Here is a 19,359-nt window from a genome sequence, read left to right as displayed (position 1 = left end):
TAGTGGAGTGACTCCAAGGGCAAGTTAGCTGGTCTTATGTTCTGAACTACATGAATACAACAAGCTCCAGATGTATCTTTGCAACTACCCTGCTAACCTGCTGCACTGGACATAAAATGACCTACAACTGAGTTCCTGATCCCCAAGAAGTGCCTCTCAGGTCCTGGACCCTTGGTGTGGCATCAGTTGAGCTTTTACTAGTTGAAAAGGTGATATCCTGAACTTTTGGGTTTTTCACAACTGCCAATGGGTCCAATCAAGCCGTGATCTTGCTGTCCACGTTGACCGCCAATGCAAAGCTCCAGTGAGCCTAACTCTTTGTGTTACAGCAATCACCATGACGTGGGATCTGCAGTACTTGCAGCAGGATTGACAGCCAGTGAACTGTGACTGTGAACGAGAAGCTCCAGCAATGACCGTTTTAGATGCCTGGCAGGACCTTCACACTACATTGATGACCATCTTCACGCTACAGCAACGACCATCCATGATGTTTCCCTGCTCCTCGCTGGCTCCTTCACCACAAACTGGTTTCTTTGTGCTGAACTTTATAAGGTAGCTGTTTCAGTGGGACTTGCCCAGTCCCTTTATCCAGCCCATGTTCAATTGCAGTCGGCCTGACTTTCACTTGGTGTTGCATGACCAGATAACTGTAAATTATGCTTTTGAGTTTTCATGCTATACTTACCTTAAATCTTTGAAATTGCATGTCTCTGGTTTTACTGATTGGACTTTTGTCTTTTTAGTGTCAAATCATTTATTAAATTTGATCTAGTTTCCCAAATTGGTGTGGAATTTTTGTGTGTTTTGTTTTCACTTTATTATTGTTTAAACACTGCATAACGACTTTAAAAATTGCTTCTAAGTTAAGACTGACTGCTTTTCTGCCAAGATACCAGATGTTTAAGGACAGCTTAATTTAGTCAGTTGTTGTGGTTTACCCAAATGAAAATTGTGGCTGTTGCTTGACAGTTCTCCCAATTTCTCACAAGCTCCCATGAATATAGGTGTGAAACCCCCAGTAATAAGAAGATTATAAATCAACAGCCCCACCCATAAACAAGAATGTGTTGTCACATTCCTCAGGTCCACAATGTCTCGGATTTGGACCACTGGATAAAGAAGAAGAGCCTATGGAAATTGGGATGGCAAACAGGGTTATGTGTATAGATGAGGTAGAGCCCTTTCCATTACATTATCCCTTATAAGCAATGGAATACTCAGTAAATGTCTTACTGGACCCAGGATGTAGGCATTTATTTATTTATTTCCAAATGACTGATGTAAATTCTGACTCTGTTCCAGACACCATTAAGATATGATGTGTACACAGGGAACAGAGGGAATACCCTTTGGACAAAATGAAGATTCATCATAATAACCAGAATCTAAACACTATGAAAGGTAGAGTAATTCCACAACACCTTAATCTCTTATTTTAAGGACTGATTATGCCAGATTCAGCACTTTACTACAAGAATGGAGAGGAAAGGAGAATGGGTGGAAAGCAGAAGCTCCACTTTCAGAAAAAGAATGGGAAGATAAGCTGCTTAAAGAAAGGAAAAGTAGAAAAGAAAGAAGGAAGGACAAGTACCAATGGCCTCCACCCATAGATGTTTTAACTGGGACAGAGGATTTCCGTACAGCTCAGAAGGAGGGTCTCCTTTTGCAAGAAGCATAGAAAAATGCTAAGGAAGAAGAAGTGGAAAATTAGGTAGGCCGTATTTTTTCAAAATACATTGTTTCTGATATAGGAAGTGGGGTAGAGATCATCCCACTAAGATGTTGGTACTTCAACCATTCAGGGAGAAAGTTCTGTTATAGCTTTTAGCCACTTATTAGCTGGCCGCCATTTCAGAAAAAGAAAAGTCTGGGAAAGCCATACTCAAGAATTTTTATTGGCCTGGAATATTTGCCTAGGTCAAACAATATTGTAGAGTGTGTGAGATTCTCCGACAACATAACAGGTAACAACCTTGTAGGGCTCCTCTATATCATTGATGAGCTATTTAAAAGGCTAGGCATGGATAATATAGGCCAGCTTATCCCATCTAAAAGAGGTCATTGATTTGTGCTTATCATAGTAGATTATGCATCAAAATATCCTGAAATCGAACTATTAGAACAACCCAACGCTACCCAAATTTCCAAAGCGATGATTGATATTTTTTCAAGGGTATTTTTTGCCACAGGAGATAATAACTGAGAAATGCTCCCTATTTGTGTAACACCTAATGGCTCAGATCTGTTCACAATTATGGAAAATGCAGATCCATACATCAGCCTATCATTCTCAAACCAATGGGCCGATGGAACGGTATCACTATACCTTAGAAACCACCCTAAAGAAGTAACTTGGCTTAGAAGTCCATGCATGGGACATTCTCCATTTGAGACACTCTTTGAAAGAAAGCCAAGAACTTTACTCGATATAGTGAGTGAGGTCATAGAAAAAAAGAGATACCTCTAATCCCTTTTTCAAATATGTCACTACGCTACATACCAAATTGGAAACATTAAGGGAAATGTTACCTCAATTTATGAAAAAAGGACAGAGAGTGCAGAAATCCACATATGATCAACCAGATAATTTGAGAACATTCCAACCAGGGTAATTAGTCCTGCTCTTGTTACCCATGTTAGAAAATATGATATTGAGTCATTGGCAGGGGCAATTTAAAGTTCTTAATCAGGTAATGTCAGTAACATGTAGGATAGAAGTAAGCAAAGTTCATAAGGAGTCACAGATCTCTCATGATAATCTGTTAAAAAAAATAGGAAGGACCTATCCCAACATTATATACCAACCGTGTTGATGATCAGTAAGATGCTAAGAAAGCTGAGGAACTTATGGTAGCCTTAAAACTGTATCCCAATATTGTTTCTCTTACACCAGGATGGATTCATGGAATACATTACTAGACATTGGGTCTTTTCTTGGCAGAGATATGCATTCTGTTCAAGTAGGGGTCACAATCCTAGTCAGGGTAAGTCACAAGATAACCCAAATTAGCCTGTGCTCACCCTCTGGTAGCTTGGCACAGAGCAGGCAGGTTTAACTTAGAGGGCAATGTGTAAAATATTTGTGAAATATATCATACAGGAACATGATGAAAGCACCCGAAAAAGTCACCCAAAAAATTTAGAAAAATTAAGTGTGACTTTATAAATAAAACAAGACGAAAACAACAAAAATGCAAGATACAAAAGTTGAGATATGAATTTTTAAAGAATAAAATGAGTTCTAGTGCATAAAAGCAAGCAGCACTAAAATGGTTACTTTAGGTCCCGCTGCACAGGAGCAAAGTTAAAGTTCGGGCCGACCACGATGGAGACCAGGCCAGCTACAGGACCCATGCAGGGCTGGGTAAACAAAGTACCTTTCTTGATAACAAACAGCAAGAAGCGACGAAGTAGCAGCCAGCAACTGCAGGAGTCATAGATCTGCTCCATGAAGTGAAGGCGATGCATTAGTTCCAAAGATGAGTGCCGGAGTCAAGAGGCGTTGAGCAATGCGGTGGTTTCTGCCATGCAGTTGAGATGATCCGTAAATCTCACCAAAGCTGCAGAAGCGGTGATACACTGTCCCATGTGTCGATCTCTGGAGGCAAAGCGCCGGTTCTGAGGGGATGTGCTGACTTTACTTCTGCAACCCGGTCGATTACCAGCCATATTTATTTATTTTTTATTTTATTTTATGCGATTTTCCACAGCGCGGACATTACCCGAATGTGTCAGAGCACTTTACAAAAGAACCAGTTGCAATACATAAGGATTTACGAAAACATGAGTTACATAAAAGATACAAACAGGAAAAAAAATTGCAAATGTACACGTTGTAAAGTCACAGAGGGAAGAGATACAAATAGAAAAAATTGCAAATGTACAAGTTGTAAAGTCACTCAAGGAAGAGATACAAATGGATAAACTCTAAGAATCACATAGGAATGGTAGTGAGTACAAAGGTCTACTACATATACTAGTGGATAGAGTTATCTCTATATACATATATATACAAATAGTAGATTTACTCAGGATTCCATTTTACCAGCGATTCGGCTTGGACAAGTATATATCACATATTTACAGAGTGAAAAGAGAAATAAAAATAAAACAATATAATAAATTAAAATAAAAAGGGGTAGAGAGCGGTATGTGGGGAAGAAGAGTCGGAGGCTGAGATTGGTGAGAGGAGAGAGGGGGACCTGAGGGGGAGAAAGAGATAAGGCAGTCCAGCAAAAGAGAAATGACTGAAGGTCGGCAGGATGGAATCCAATGGACCAAAGGAAAGGACAAGAATCTACAAAAAGGCGGACCCAGGTCATGGACATCGTGGGAAACACTTAGAATAACTCTCTCACCTTCGTCATCAACCACAATCCTAGGAAGAAAGAAGGTAGAGAGTCATTAGAGAAAGACACTAAAAACTGAAAACGGACATATACAAAAGAGGGTGAAAAAAGTATAGGAGGGTATTAAAAAGCAGAGACTGAATAATCACTGGGTGTCTGAACAGGAGTTATTGCTGGGGGGCGGTTGGCCGGTGGAAGAGTGCTTAACTTGGAAGATGCCACTGGAAGGGATTGAGAAGGAGAGCAGGGTCCCCCAATGCCGGGAGGGAAGAGAAGAGGAGATAGAGGATGATCTGGATCTGGAGGGCACGGAAGTCGTGAATCAGCAAGATGTGTGGTACAAGGCCTTGTTGTCCCCATTGACAAATCCTCCAGTTCACGCCACTGTTCCAGAGCATGTGGCAACCTGGTTGGGTGTTGGTAGGGGGAACACGCAAGTGGGAGACTGGAGGGAGTGGGTAACGAGAAGTGGTGTTTCTTTGTTTAACTCTCATTAGGTGAATTTTTTGTATCATTATCTTTTGCCCCTTTGAACACAGGTATCTGGCTACTAACTGTAAGGTTGGGGAAGGATTTAACCTCACTTCTGCAAATTGTAATATTCTAGGGAACGGACTAAAGAAAGATTAACAGATCTCTATGCTAAAATTGGAAAGAAGGCCTGTCTACCCGATACCTGATGAAATATTAACTTGGAAATTAACTACATCAATTAGTTGAAAAAAACAAAAATATGTGAACTTGGATTATTTTTTTTGTGTGTGTTTTAAACAGCTTAATAAACGGCATCACAAAACGCCTGCTTAAAAATCCTAATTAACCTTATTTCAGATCGACACCCTTCAACAGAGGGCCATCATATGTAGACATAGATAGATATTAAATAGTAAAGAAGACAATAGCAACCCTTGTGGAGCACTGTGCGTAAGTGGTTTTGGGTTGAATCTAAACAGTGGGAGATCCAATAAGTGGCTTTTATTGTCTTACAAGCATTGGCAAAGCCAATAGGTCTCGCCTATGCAAGAGCCATTGACTTTGCCAATATGTTTTAGACATGTTGTACACCTCAATGGCTGTTTTTCAGCAAGACTAAACGTTAGTGGGGTGGAGTTTCATAAAGTGGAATAGAGTGGAGTGTTATTGAGTGGTGTGGAGTGGTGTGGGGTTTAGTTACATGGAGTGGGGTGAAGTAAAGTGAAGTGTCATGGAGTGGCATCGAGGTTTGTGGAGTGTCATGGAGGGAGTGGAAGGACATAGAGTGGAATAAAGGTCAGTGGCGTACAGTGGAGTAGAATGTCGTAGAGTAGAATGGAATAGAGTGTCATGGAGTGGTGTAGAGTAGAGTGGCATAGAGGGTTTTGCGTAGAATGGAGTTGAGTATTGTAGAAATGAGTGGTATATAGCTGAGTAGATTGTGGTAGAGTGGAGTGGCATAGAGTACATTGGTATTGAGTAAAGTGGTGTAGAGTGCTTTAGCGTAAAGTGCAGTGATGTACAGTAGAGTGTCATAGAGTAGAGTGGTGCAAAGTAGACTGCAGTGGTGTAGAGAGCAGTGGCATAAAGTAGATTGTTTCAGATTATAGTGAAGTGGTGTAGAGTGGAGTGGTGCAGGATAGAGTGGAGTGGTGTGGGGTAGAATGGTGTAGAGTGCAGTGGTGCATAATCTATTAGAGTGGTGTGAAGTGATGCAGCATGTAGTGGCACTGAGTGTAATGGCATACAGTGTGTTGCTGTAGAGTGACATAGAATTTAGTGGTGCAGAGTAGAGTGCAGTGGTGTAGAATACAGTAGTATAGAGTGCAGTGCAGTGGTGTAGAATACAGTAGTATAGAGTGCAGTGGCATAGAGTATAGTGACAGATTAGAGTGGCGCAGAGTAGTGTGGTTCATCTTACAGTGGTGTTGCGTGCAGTGTCAAAGAGTGCAGTGGCATAGAGTATTGTAGATGAGAGTATAGTGGCATAGAGAGCAGCGGTGCAGAGTAGTTGGTGTAGTGTGCAGTGGCATAGAGTGCATTGGTTTTGAATAAAGTGGTGTTGAGTCTATTGGTACTGAGTTAAGTGGCATAGAGGGCAGTGGCATAGAATAGAGTGGCGTGGAGTGGGGCTGGGCAGATTGCAGTGGAGTATAGTGCGGTGGCGTGGGATAGATCGTTTCGGTGTAGAGCACAGTAGTATAGAGTACAGTGATATAGAGTGGGGCGATGTAGAGGATAGTAGTGTACAGTGCATTAGGGTAGAGTGCAGTAGAGTGGTGCAATGTAAAGTGCTGTGGCTTAGAATTCAGCTGAGTAGAAAAGAGTGACATGCAGTTCAGAGGCAGGGAGTGCAGTGTTGCAGAGTAGAGTGGCGTAGAATGCTTTAGTTTTGAGTAAAGTGTAGAGTCCATTGGCATAGACTAGAGTGGTAGAGAGTAGAGTGGAGAGTTGCAGGGTACAGTGTTGTGGCGCAGAGTGTAGTGGCATAGATTGCATTGGCGTAGAGTAGAGTGGCATAGAGTTCAGTGGCAGAGAGTGCAGTTTTGCAGAGTAGACTGTCATAGAGTGCAGTGGTGTTTAGTAGAGTGGTCTAGAGTGCATTGGCATGGAGTCCAGTGGTGTACAGAGGTCCAGAGGTAAGAGGAATTGAGAGCAGAGGTGTACAGTACAGTGGTGCAGAGTAGAATAAAGTGGTATAGAGTTTTTGACATTAATAAGTCTCTAGATATTGCGTGGTAAAGGTGCAGAAAATGGTTTATGTATACCCATAAGCCCCCAAGCATATACATGTGTGGTGTTTACAACTATTCTCACTTTGGACTACCTATTTTCCTCATGCAGAAGATGATTTACTCAGATAAAATCTTCTGCATGAGTACATCCACTAACAAGTGCATCCCACTTTTGTGCATTTCAGATGTGATTTTCCATTCATAAAACATACTTTCTGAATCAAATCCTAGTTCCTATTGCTTCGATTACCTCAAATGCATTCGCCCAAAATAATCCAGACCTCAATAACCAGAGAAACATCACTGATAGCATAAAAGGCCAATTTATTAATAAGATCAGGCAATTTTTCTAATATCAATAAATACTAAACGTTTTATATTTTTTTCGAAACCATACAATTTTGAACTTTATACCAAAACCTTATATTTCATTTCAAACTTTATTTTGTTGTAACTGTATTGACCAAAACCATCCATAAACTTCATTTCATGAATTCACCCCATATTTCCAACATATTTCAATTTTCCTTCTTTTCCTTTCCTTTTCCCCATCCTGATCCTCCCCCACCCTCTCTCATGAAGGACGATCAAGTCCGCTCTAGACATTGACCTCCCCCTATTCCGCCACTCAGGAAAAACCCCAGATTGTTCCTGACCCCACCCAAAAATGTTCGCATGCCCTGTTCTCCTTTAACATTTTTTTTTTTATTCTTCTCCCACCCTTGAAGATACCCACAACTCCACTTGCAACTCTTTGGACAACATGTCTCTTATCTCCAGAATATAGTAGGCCATTCCCAATTGAGTTAGATGTACTCCGTCTTCTCTAAACAAATGGACTTCTCTGCCAGTGATGTTATCATGTGCTATGGTCTGAATACCCAAGCCCACACAAAAAAAAATTCATTGCTCTGTTCAGTTTCTTCCTTGCTTTCTCCATAGCACTGTGGTTCCGCGCATTCCTCCACTGTTTCCTGAAAACAAATTCCGTCCACACCAACCTGGTCCCTAACCAGTTGTTTACGATCACAGCTAAGTCTAACTGCATTTTCTTTATTAAACTTAAACCTGATAGTGCTACTAAATCATTTTCTCCTAAGTGGAGTATTAACATGTTGGGGCCGCCTCTGTCATACCTGATTTTTGCTAGCAATGGAAATAAGTTATCCCATCTCATCCCCCCTTTACCACACCAGTAAAGTTAGTGTCCATCGCTGGGGATGCCCAGATTTTGTCCATATATCTGATGTTCGGCAAAAATCGCAGCCCATTTGACGAAAGAATGCCCTATGATCCATATTTGTTTTTTGTTAGGACGCAAACCCCGAATATCACCTAGATGAAAGAAAACACTTAATTAAAACATGAAAGATAACCATGAATCTTGTTTTTTAATTTTTTTTAATTTGTTTTTTATCTCCTTACATATCGCACACAGCAATCTGAACACCATCTGCCTATTCTTTTGATCGCTCCCCAACCCAGCTCCAAACGAGCTGCCTCTGACGCTGCCCCGATCCTAAAAGAGTGTGTTGCAAATTTCATTGGATCTTCTCCAAGTAATAATAACGTTCTCCTCAGAACCACCAGCAGCTGGTGGCTCGATATTTTCTCCCCTGACTTGTGGACAAAAATCGGCCCCTCAACAAATTCCCATGCAGCCTTAAAAACCCTCCACTCTCTCACAGGACAACAACCCTTTGTGTGACTGACGTTTAGATGTATCCACGCTCCCTGCCCCATCTGGTCAGTTTTAGATTTTTTAACCAAATTTTTAAACTGTTACCTTCCAAACATACATCTGTGCTAATTAAACCCAGTTCAGTCCTTAAACCTAATAATTCAGAAACTCTAAATGCCCCAAAAAAGAGCCATATCATACATAACCTAAACATCCTAACTTCTTGAAAATTGTAACAGGATCCTGGTAATTTCAACAACAATTGCTGCAATAACTCAAAGGATATAGGGGCTCTCGAGTGGGGAATCTTGGAATTCTCTCTCTGCAAGCCTTTTAACATTTTTTTTACTAGGACATTGTTAATTGGATCAACTCCCCAATACAACTGCCCATAAAAAGAAACCCCCGCTAATTTTCCTGCAATTGTTGAATAAGAAAGCCCTTTGTTGATTAATGCTAAAACAAAATCTAGAATTAAAGGAATGCACATCTCATCACTTTTTACATTGCTGAAAGTCTTGCCATAACTTATAAACTCATGCCATGCCAGCATGTAACTCCGTTGAGTGGATGGCGCTATAGAATGCTCCACAAGCTGCACGATCCTCAGTCCCCTAGAGCCCAGACGCTGTGAGGAACAGGTGTTTTCATGACTGTTGCTCCCGGGGCCAGCAACCGAAATCTTTCCCACTGGGAACGAGAAAGCGCATCAGCGATTGTGTTATTTACACCCGGGATGTGCTTCGCCTTGAAAACTATATTTAATCTCAGACTCAGCAACATAAAAGCCCTCAATAAACTCAGCACTCTCAGGTCTTTTGCTTTCTGCTTATTTAACAGGTTGACCACTGCAATAATATCTACATGGAAAAGTATTGTCCTATTGCTAAGCTCAGGTCCCCATACCTGCAGTGCTACTAACAGTGGGAAAAGCTCGAGGAACGCAATACTACGACCTTGTGTCTTCCATAATTCTGGCCACACTTGCGCGCACCAACGTCCATCCCAAAAAATACCAAATCCATTTGCTCCTGATGCGTCTGAATAAAGCTGTACCTGCCATTTCATCCCCTCTTCAATGAAAAATAAGGAAACTCTGTTAAACTCTTCAAGAAACAAAAGCCATATTCTCAAATCTTCTTTCATGCTTTTGGTTAGTCTAATCCTGTGATGAGGCATTGTTGCACCTGACATGGCCATACCTAGTTGTCTGCAGAAAGTCCTGCCAGCCCTGACTACTCTGCATGCAAAGTTTAAATAACCTAATAACCTCTGCACCTGTCTCAACTGCAACGTGTCTACCTGCAACGCCTCTTTGACTAATCTTGCTCTAATCTCTTCCAACTTGTTCTGCTGAAGCATTGTCATCATCACCACTGTATTAATTTCAATGCCCAAAAATGTAATCTGTGTATCTGGTCCTTCTGTTTTGTCTGGTGCCAAAGGCACCCCAAATTCCTTGGCCATGTTCTGAAAAGTTTGCAATGCTAGGTCACAATGCCTAGACTGTGCCTTCAACATGAATAAAAAATCATCCAAGAAATGACAAACTTGACCTGCACTACATAACTGTTGGAAAACCCACTGCAAAAATTAGCTAAATAATTCAAAAAGGGCACAGGAGACTGCACATCCCATTGGCAGCACTTTGTCAAAAAAGAAATATCCATCAAATTGCATTCCCATTAACTCAAAGTCTACAGGATGTATCGGAATCAATCTGAACGCTGACTGGATGTCACATTTTGCTAGCTCTGCCTTCTCTCCCAACCCTCTGACCATTCTCAATGCCTCATCTACTGTGGTATAAGAAACTGAAGTATCTTCCTCTGCAATGAAATCATTGATTGACATGCCCTCAGGCTATGAGAGGTGATGTATCATTCGGTATTCCCCTGGTCTTTTCTTAGGAATGAACCCTAACGGTGAAACCATCAAATTAGCAAAAGGCATTTCACTAAAGGGGCCCGCTACCCTGCCTAACCCTACCTCTTCTTCCAATTTTTTTCTTACCACGGCTGGGAATTCTTTTGCAGACCGTAGATTGTCTGCCCATCGTTTGAGTCTAGGGCCCTGGTAGCTAATTCGGAAACCTTCTTTAAACCCCCAGTATAATTTGGCCGCCGCCGACCTGTCTGGGTAATTATCAAACCAAGGGATAAGCAACTCCCATTAAATTGGGGTAAAAGCCTTTTAGTAAAGGAGGGAGTGTTGCCCCTCTCCCCCTTGCTGCTTGCCCTTGCTCCTGAAACTTGTGTCCCATTGCGCCTGGCGCTGCTGTAAAACATTAAAAGAGCGTGTGCCTACCTCCACACTGTGAACATTCATGTTTAAAGCGGCAGTATGACCTGTTGCAATAACCCCGGTTGTAATTCCAACATGATCCCGTTCCACTTGTTTGCCCTCTAGACATCGTTCCCGCCACTCCCTGGGCGGCGCGCCCTTGAAAGGGCCAGTACGTCACTGGCAACCCGCTAGCTGTGTGTGTAGTTGCCGGAGGGTGAGAGGATGGCATCCACTGAAGCCAGAGTTCAGCGTCTATGTCCCCATAGACTTACCCATCCTTGCCCTGAACTCTTGGTCGTAGTTCAACCACGAAAAGCCTCCGAAATGCATGTGTGCTTTCCTCACTACATCCATATATTTGAATATTGAGACTGCCCTCTCTGGGTATTTCTCGCAGTAAATGCTAGCAAAAATTAAAAAGGCAGCTGTCCAATTATCTATACTGCGAGGCACTCTAGGGGGCCTCGCCAGCTCCATCTCTATCTCTTTTGAACCTTCTTTTGCTTGCACATCACGGTGCAGCAAGCGAAAAACATCAACATATTCGTGTTGCCATATCTTTTGTTCAGTTTTCAGTGACAAATGTGAGCCTAACGGCATTGCCAGACCCATATACGGTAATCTTTTTGGAAAAGGTGCCCCTTCTTTAGTAACCTCTTGCGTTTGCCTTTTATCGTCCCCCCAACCTTCTCACCTGTTGGTTGACAAGGCACCTGCTTCTGCACCAATATGTCATGCTCATTGTCCCCTTTTTCTTTACCTCGTGGAACAACATCCCATGCCCCCCACCAACACGGCTTACCCTTTGGTAGTTGCTCTTCTCTCCTCCGCAACTCCGATTGAGATATCCGCTCAAGATTCTCCTGTTGCGCCATAGGTGCTGCATCCTCCCGTTGAACCTGAAATGAGTTAACAGATGTTGTTGTCCCCATCCCCCTCCCCTTGTCCCTTATCTTATTTGTGCCAACTTCCGTAGGTCCCCAAACAATCTCTTCACATCCCCCCTCCTCCAAATCCACCTCAAAATCCTCATCCGTTGCCCCCGTACTCTGGGGATAAGTAACTTGTTGGCTTCTTCCTGGACTTTCTCCATCCCCCCACTCCCCCATCGTATGTTGTCCAATTGAAAGCAGGCCCTAGCTCTAAAAGCCTGCCCGCCTGTTGTGAACCCGCTGAAAATTCAACATTGAAACCACTCTGCTCAGTGGGCGCCCTTGATTGATCAGCCGCTCTGCCATGTGCTCCATCCATGCCAGTCTTCTTCTTGCCCCTAACGTGCTCAGCTATTTTGAACAGCGACCCCTCCTCCTGTCTCCCCACCAAAACCACTCCGCTACCAGTGGCCCCTTTGTTCCCTTTGTGTCGCTTCTTGTCCTCAGCTTTAGTATGCTCTACCCATACCCACCGACCATCTAAATTTTCACCAAACTCATCCTCCTCTGGTCCAAAACCCGCAGGCGCCTGGCGCGCAACCGGAAAAATGTATTCTCGATTTAACCTGGTATGCTCCAATCCATTTCATACATGTAATCCATATAATCCTCTTAATACCAACCTTGCTGAAAACTATCCCTAACCTGCTCCCCCTGTCCAATGTCCTGTTCCTCCAGCCACTCTTGGTCATATTCTTGCCTGTCTGGAGCAGCTTCTGTGCTATTCCTAACAATACTAAATTGACCCACTCCTTCCATACCCCCGTGTCTTTTGTCTCCCTGGCAATAAAAATTGCAGGCACAGTGCTCCTTCGCCCCCTGAAGTGCTCATCCTGATGAACTTGCTCAGTCATCTCTTCCTCACTGCCACTAGAATAATCCACAAGTGCCCGGGACTGTATTGTTTAGGACCTGAACTTAAAATTACAGGCTCTTGTTTATCAGCCACCTGCAAATTCGTGCTTCCTGAACTCTGAGGCACACTGAAAAAGGGGACCGGTCTGGGGCGCGGCAGCCTTACAGAGCCTGCTCCTGCTCGTCGGCCCCTCCCTCCTCCAAAAGCTCTCAGCTCCCTGATAGTCACACCCCCCGCTAGGACCGTCCTCATTCCTGTGGGCGTGCTTGACTCACCCGGCAGCCGTGCAATGCAGCTGGTCCCCTTCAGCAACGCTGGGGAAAGCGAACACGTCTTCCGGCCTCTCACCATAAGGAGCTGACTGCCTCTCGCTGCTGAGGACCTGGTGCCTCTCGCCGAGCGCGCTCTCCGCAGGCCGCTTCCCTGGACTGACGGCGGCCGGCAAGCTTCCACTGCCCTCTGGACACCTTTCGCCGCCTGCCTCTTCAGGGGCCTGACAGGGGGCCGCAGCGACTTCTCCGCCTTCACGCAGCAGGTCGTTTCTGCCAGCTTCAGCAATGACGCAGAGCGCTTCCTGCAACTCCGCCTGTGACACCATCACTGCCGTAAATATATGCCTTCCCTTTGTTTTATAATTAATAAAACCTGTCACCTCACACACGCCTCGCCTAAAAGCTCCTACCTCCTCACGCTAATATCCAATATGGCGCTCCCGCCTAACTAAAAACCAACGTACTTACCTGGCTTGCGCTGCTCCTGCCCGCTAACCAATCATAGCCCGTGGTCTGACCCATTCGGGCGAAAATCCCTGGGGGGGGAGACCGCTTAGCTCTCTGCGCCCCCCGAGGATCCCATTTCGCCACTGAATACAATAATCAATAATTTTGCTACAAACAGGTGAGATAACTTTCAACTACAAAAGCCTAGCTCGCTCAACCACAACCATGCAAGATGACTACTTGCCCAACAGTGCACAGTACAAATATCTCACTTGAGTAATCAAAGTAGATTCATTTTTTCGGCTCTCCCGAATCTCTGTCAGTTTGCCCCATGCCATAACCCAACCTTCGCTTTATTTTTTTACCCGTACTCCATCTCTGTATGTTACCAAAGACCTTAAGTGCTCTCTCAAATTTGGTATCCTTCGAGCTGCTTTGACCACTCCAATGCACATCATTCATGAAAACCTCAAAAGCACCACCTCTCATTTGGAGTTCAAATGTGCCTTAAATACCACCTTCCGCCACTCAGTAAAACGGGCATGTGAACTTCCGTCTCCTATATGTAGCTCCCACGTATCTCTCCAAGCACTGCAGCTTGACGCGCCTAAACTGTTCCCCTACGCTACTTATGTAAATATCAGTGTTTGCAATAATTCTATGTCCTCTACTTTACAAATCTGAGTCTCACCAGCCAAACACTGCCTGCCAGTCACGAATATGCGCCTGTAACCAGGCAATCTTTAATGCGGTTCATATGTACTGCTTTCCTGATGCAGGGAAAAACATTCCTGCTCCATGGATTACCACGTTAATTGCAAATACCCGTTCAAAATAGAATTACTGCAAAGGGATTGAAGTCACGCGTCTGTATGCACATAATGGAGTTCCAGGAATCTTAAAGTCTTATATTTTATTATTGCACTTTGAAAATCTATTATTTGATTTTCAGGAACTATCTCAGAAGTAGCAGTAGGACATTATGACCACAGAAAAAAAACAAGGAAGCAGATAATTAAAAGAACGAATCAATCAGCACAGATTTCTTTCTTGGAACTGCTTTGCAACAGAAACCCTTTCCTTCCAGTGTTTCTATGCGGTAATGGAGACTTTGTGAGTTAATGCACAAACTTACCGCCAAAATATGCCATCAAATCAAGGGCTGGTTTGTGCTCGAATTCTTAATGCACAGATTATGTGGTTGTGTATTACAGCTGCGCTGGGTGTATTTGCTTCGTTCATCTGCAGTCCATTTTGTACGGAATTCACTATTTCCGATTAGAGTCACATTTAGATACAGGCAACAGACCATTCTGTGATGAATTGGAGGACCAACTGTGGGAATGTTTCGCCCAGATGTACCGACGTTGAGGGCTATTATTGCTGCTTTGCTTAAAGATGGGCACCTCCCTTGCATTATTAAGCGAACCAGTGCCTGGGTCAAGTCGGGGTTTTATTCACACACTTCTGCCACAGGAGCAATTTTTTGTACACCATTGAGTTAAATGGTAATAACCCTAGAGTAATCATACATTATAAAGTTCATAAGAATAAATATAAGAAGAAGGAGGCAAGATACAAAAAAGTTATCGATCAGTAGTTCTGACAAAAATAGCTTAAAAAACGTGTTGTGGGTGTATCGGAGGAAAGAGGAAAGGAAAGAGGACTAACAGGACCAGAGTGGGGAACCAAGGCAGCCCTACAAAAAATGCTCTAACGAGCCCCACGCCCTTCATCTCCTTGTGCAATGTCTCTCTTTCCATCCTCTACTCTCTCATTTTTCTTCTCTCCTCTCTCTATCTGTCCTCCATCTCTGATCACTTTCTCTCTACTTTTAAAAGCCTTCCCTCTCTGCATAGCTGCCAAGGTTTCAGATTGCTATGCGTGACATTTTCATAATTTCAGTTTAATTATGAGTGACATTTTTTAACAACGAGTGACATTTTCTTGCGAGTAAAAATCAAGCAATGAAGATGAGGGAAACATTTAAATATCAGAAATTACACCAATTTGAGCAACAAAAACTCTAAGAAGACCTTAAAACTGCTGCAAAGCACCAGAAATGAAAGGGCACTAACCAAAGACAGGCTGCGTGACTGCAGTTCTCAGTAACAGAGGGCAGGCAGGCACTGCAGCTGCTCAGAAGATGATCTCATTAACCGCATGCGCGCTAGCGGTTTTCCCGCTGCGCGCTGCGATTTTAAAAATCCCGCGTTACATGACGAGCTCAGCTCGTCATCAGCGTAGCGCAGGTTACGCTCATGACGAGCTGAGCTCGTCATGAGCGCCGCAGGGGTTAACCAGATCATTCATGGCTGCACACTACCCTAAAAGGCACATTTTATAGCATATCAAGTGCAACTAGGAGATTATACTGTCACTCAGTGTTAGGTACTTACTAATCGCTGCCAATTTTTCTGAATTTTTATGTGTCACATTTTCATGATTTCAGGGTACTTATGAGTGACATTCAACTGCAACATGCGACGACATGCATGTGCAACACTTAAAGTGACACTTTTTTGCAAGTCAAACCAATCAATGAAGTGCATTGAAAGAAAGAAATATCAGAAATTACACACTTTCGAAAAATGAGAAGCTCTAAAAAGATATAGAAACTGCTACAAAATGCCTGAAAAGGAAGTTTACTAACCTACTGCCTAAGATTATCACATTGTCATCTGTTAGGGACTCAGTGCTGCAGAGTGCTGGCGTGCATTGCACTCAACTGCTGTCCTCCTACTGCAGCCTCAATACTTGTGCTTAATTAGGATTGCCACCTTTTTCAGAAAAAACATACCAGCCACCATCTCAGGTTTTAACACATTGGTAAGGCCTGGACTTGATTCTTTAAGGGAACTTTATATTAAATTGCCCATATTCATTTTGAAAATGCCCTTTCTGTCTTTGTTTACTTTATCAGTCAGGGTTCATTCCTCAGCTTGAGAACACATTTTAGAAGTTTTTAGGGCGAGGACCGTAGACTGTGCTTGCGCAGTCTCCGGGAGGAGATTTAATGTTTTGGAGAATGGGGGCTTGAACCCACCTCTCTCCTCCATTCTCCTCCATTGGCTGGCTTCCTAAACGGAGGTCAGCCATTGGAGGAGAAGGGAGTCACTCCAATAAAGCCCCGTCTCTTTCGGATTCGGGGGCGTGTTTTTTGGCGTTCTTTCGCCCTGTGACGTCACCCGTCACTCAGAACGCCTAAACACGCCCCGAATCCGAAACTTTTGGATGTTTGCGGCCGCCATTGTTGCCCGACTGCGTCTGGCCCTTGCATCCCCGTCGCCGCCTGCCAGAAGACTGCAGTGTGCTCTGTCTGCCGGTTTTATTTATTTAATTCACCGGGAGCCTACCCCAGATTGCCGCCGCGAGTCGTTCTCGATCCTTTCCAACCCCCCCCCCCGGGTCGCTGCGTACGGTTTGCGCAGTTCTCTCCAGAGTCTCAGTGACTCAGACAGGAAGCCAGGGAAGCCGAGTCACTGCAACCTTCACTGTCCGACCTGCCTGCCCAGACAGACACACACCGTTACCATGCGCCTCCCGGGGTCACCGCTGCCGGCCCTGCTGCTGCTGCTCTCCACAGCCGCCCTCCGTTGCCTGGGCGCCACAACTGACGAAGCAGGTATATTTATACACAAACTATGCCGCCTCTTCTCTTGCCGGGGGTGAGGGCGGGGGGTGCCGTCGCTTCCCCTTCCCCACGTAACCCTCATCACCTGGTATAATGGGGGAGGGAACAAAGGAACCGCGCTGCGCTTCCTGTGTCACTCTACATGCGAGCAAGGTGTGCGAGCTGACCATACCACCGGGGTAGCAGTGTCCTGGCACTTCACAGGGAGAGCGATGAAATAATCATGCCACCTCACATCCGGCCCGTACCACCTCATATCCGACCCGTACCACCTCACATCCGTACCACCTCACATCCGACCCGTACCACCTCACATCCGACCCGTACAACTTCACATCCGACCCGTACCACTTCACATCTGACCCGTACCACCTCACATCCGACCCGTACCACCTCACATCCGACCCGTACCACTTCACATCGAAGCGAGCACGAGAGGAACTGTGGAACTTCACAGGAGGACAGACAGCAATATAACCACCTCGCTGCGCCGCATATAAAAGAGGCATACCTGGCAGATGACATGGAGGAGAGAAGAAACAGCCAAAAGAAGACACTTGCCAAAGAGAGGGGACAGGTCATCTGAGGTCAAAGGGCGAGAGGTAACAGCCAAAACATGGCCCTTCATCGAGAGAAGTATCTGTGAAACTATCTCCGGTCACAGGAGGAGAGGTTACAAACAAAACTAGGCGCTGTACAGAGAAACCAGGGATGGGCACTTCACAGAGTGAAGAAAGTATCTCTCTAAGTCTGATAGGTCACAGAGGGAAAGCTAACAGCATAACCCTCACACTAGGCCCACTCCAACCTGTACATGCATATCTCGCATACATTTTTTAAAAGTTTGCCAGACAGATGTCTTGTTTCTCGAGGTAAATGTTGGTCGCAGGTAATTCTTTTAACACGTATAAAATACTTGCATCCTTTTAAATGCATCACAGTATCCCGTCATAAATCAATCTGACGGGCCAACGGCATGGGGTTATAAATTACTTTCGACAAGGGCATAAAATCATAAGCTTGACAGGTCATAAATCAATCCACTGACAGGTCGTAAATCATTTGCTAGGCTCATAAATCGTGTGTGGCCACTCATAAGTTACCCATGGATGACAAACCTAAATCTTCTCTGACACATCACAATCACTTTCTGTTATCTGTTTGTCATATTTGTGAAACCTTTTTGATTGTGTATGCCATCATACATGCTATTTTAAGGGGTCATAAAATTCCTTGTTAGTTTTCTTCCGATTGCGTGGGGGGATGGCCTCTTACTGAAGTTAGGCCCCAAAGTGCTACCTTGTCTGTACGTTTCGTGCCCTGACTTCCTGCGGTCTAGGCTGCTAGTGCTGTGCTCCACTTACTTCTCCCTTTTGGCCTACTCACTCTGCCGGAAGACATCCCCAGGTAAGTGGCCTTCCTCCTGCACACACCCCTGCCAGTGTGCCTCTTTATCCAACAAATGTACCCCTTTTTATCCGCTTTCCCTGCAGTCCATCACTGCAACAATGCTGATGCTGCTCAGTGTAGGTGGGTGGGCCTCGAATTGTAGATCTGTGCACTGTCTCTGCTATTGAAAATAGCCTGTGCAGGGGAGCATGGTGTTTATAGCCCTGCATTGTCCCCTTCCAACATGTGGCAGAGTCCCCCCCATTGAGGGGTTCAAAACATCACCTGGCCAGCTATTGGCCGGGTATTTTTGCACCGACTTTGGCCTAAAGCCCTGACCTGGGGAGGGAGTGGTGGCAGCCCAAAGAAGCCTGTGTAGAGGCAGCACAGTGTTTATAGCTCCCCATTGTCCCTTTCCAGCATGTTGCAGGGGGAGGGGGGGGTTCAAAATATCACCTGGCCTGGTATTTTTGTGCCAACTTTGTCACGCAGCATTGACCTGGGTAGGGGGTTGGGACTGGTCCCCCCTTGTTGTTAGACACACGACGGTGGCCCATACCAGTATTTTTGGGTCCACTGCGGTCGTTAATGCGACAGTCTCCTTCAGGGGCAGCCTCTACTAAAAACATGGCTCTTCAACAACAAGGGAAGCCTATATACAACTGTACTAGGTCATAGGCAGTGCTTTAAATGGCCTGGTACTGAGTACCTACACTTTTTCATTTTGAGAAGGATGGTCCCTGCACTACTTTTAATGTGAGAGTACCTGCACTGCTCAGAAACAAGCAGGTACTCTGATACG

Source organism: Lissotriton helveticus, chromosome 2_1, assembly GCF_964261635.1.
Source record: "Lissotriton helveticus chromosome 2_1, aLisHel1.1, whole genome shotgun sequence".
Taxonomy (NCBI): Eukaryota; Metazoa; Chordata; class Amphibia; order Caudata; family Salamandridae; genus Lissotriton; species Lissotriton helveticus.
The sequence above is the reverse complement of the archived record's forward strand: the minus strand, read 5'-3'. Positions refer to the sequence as shown.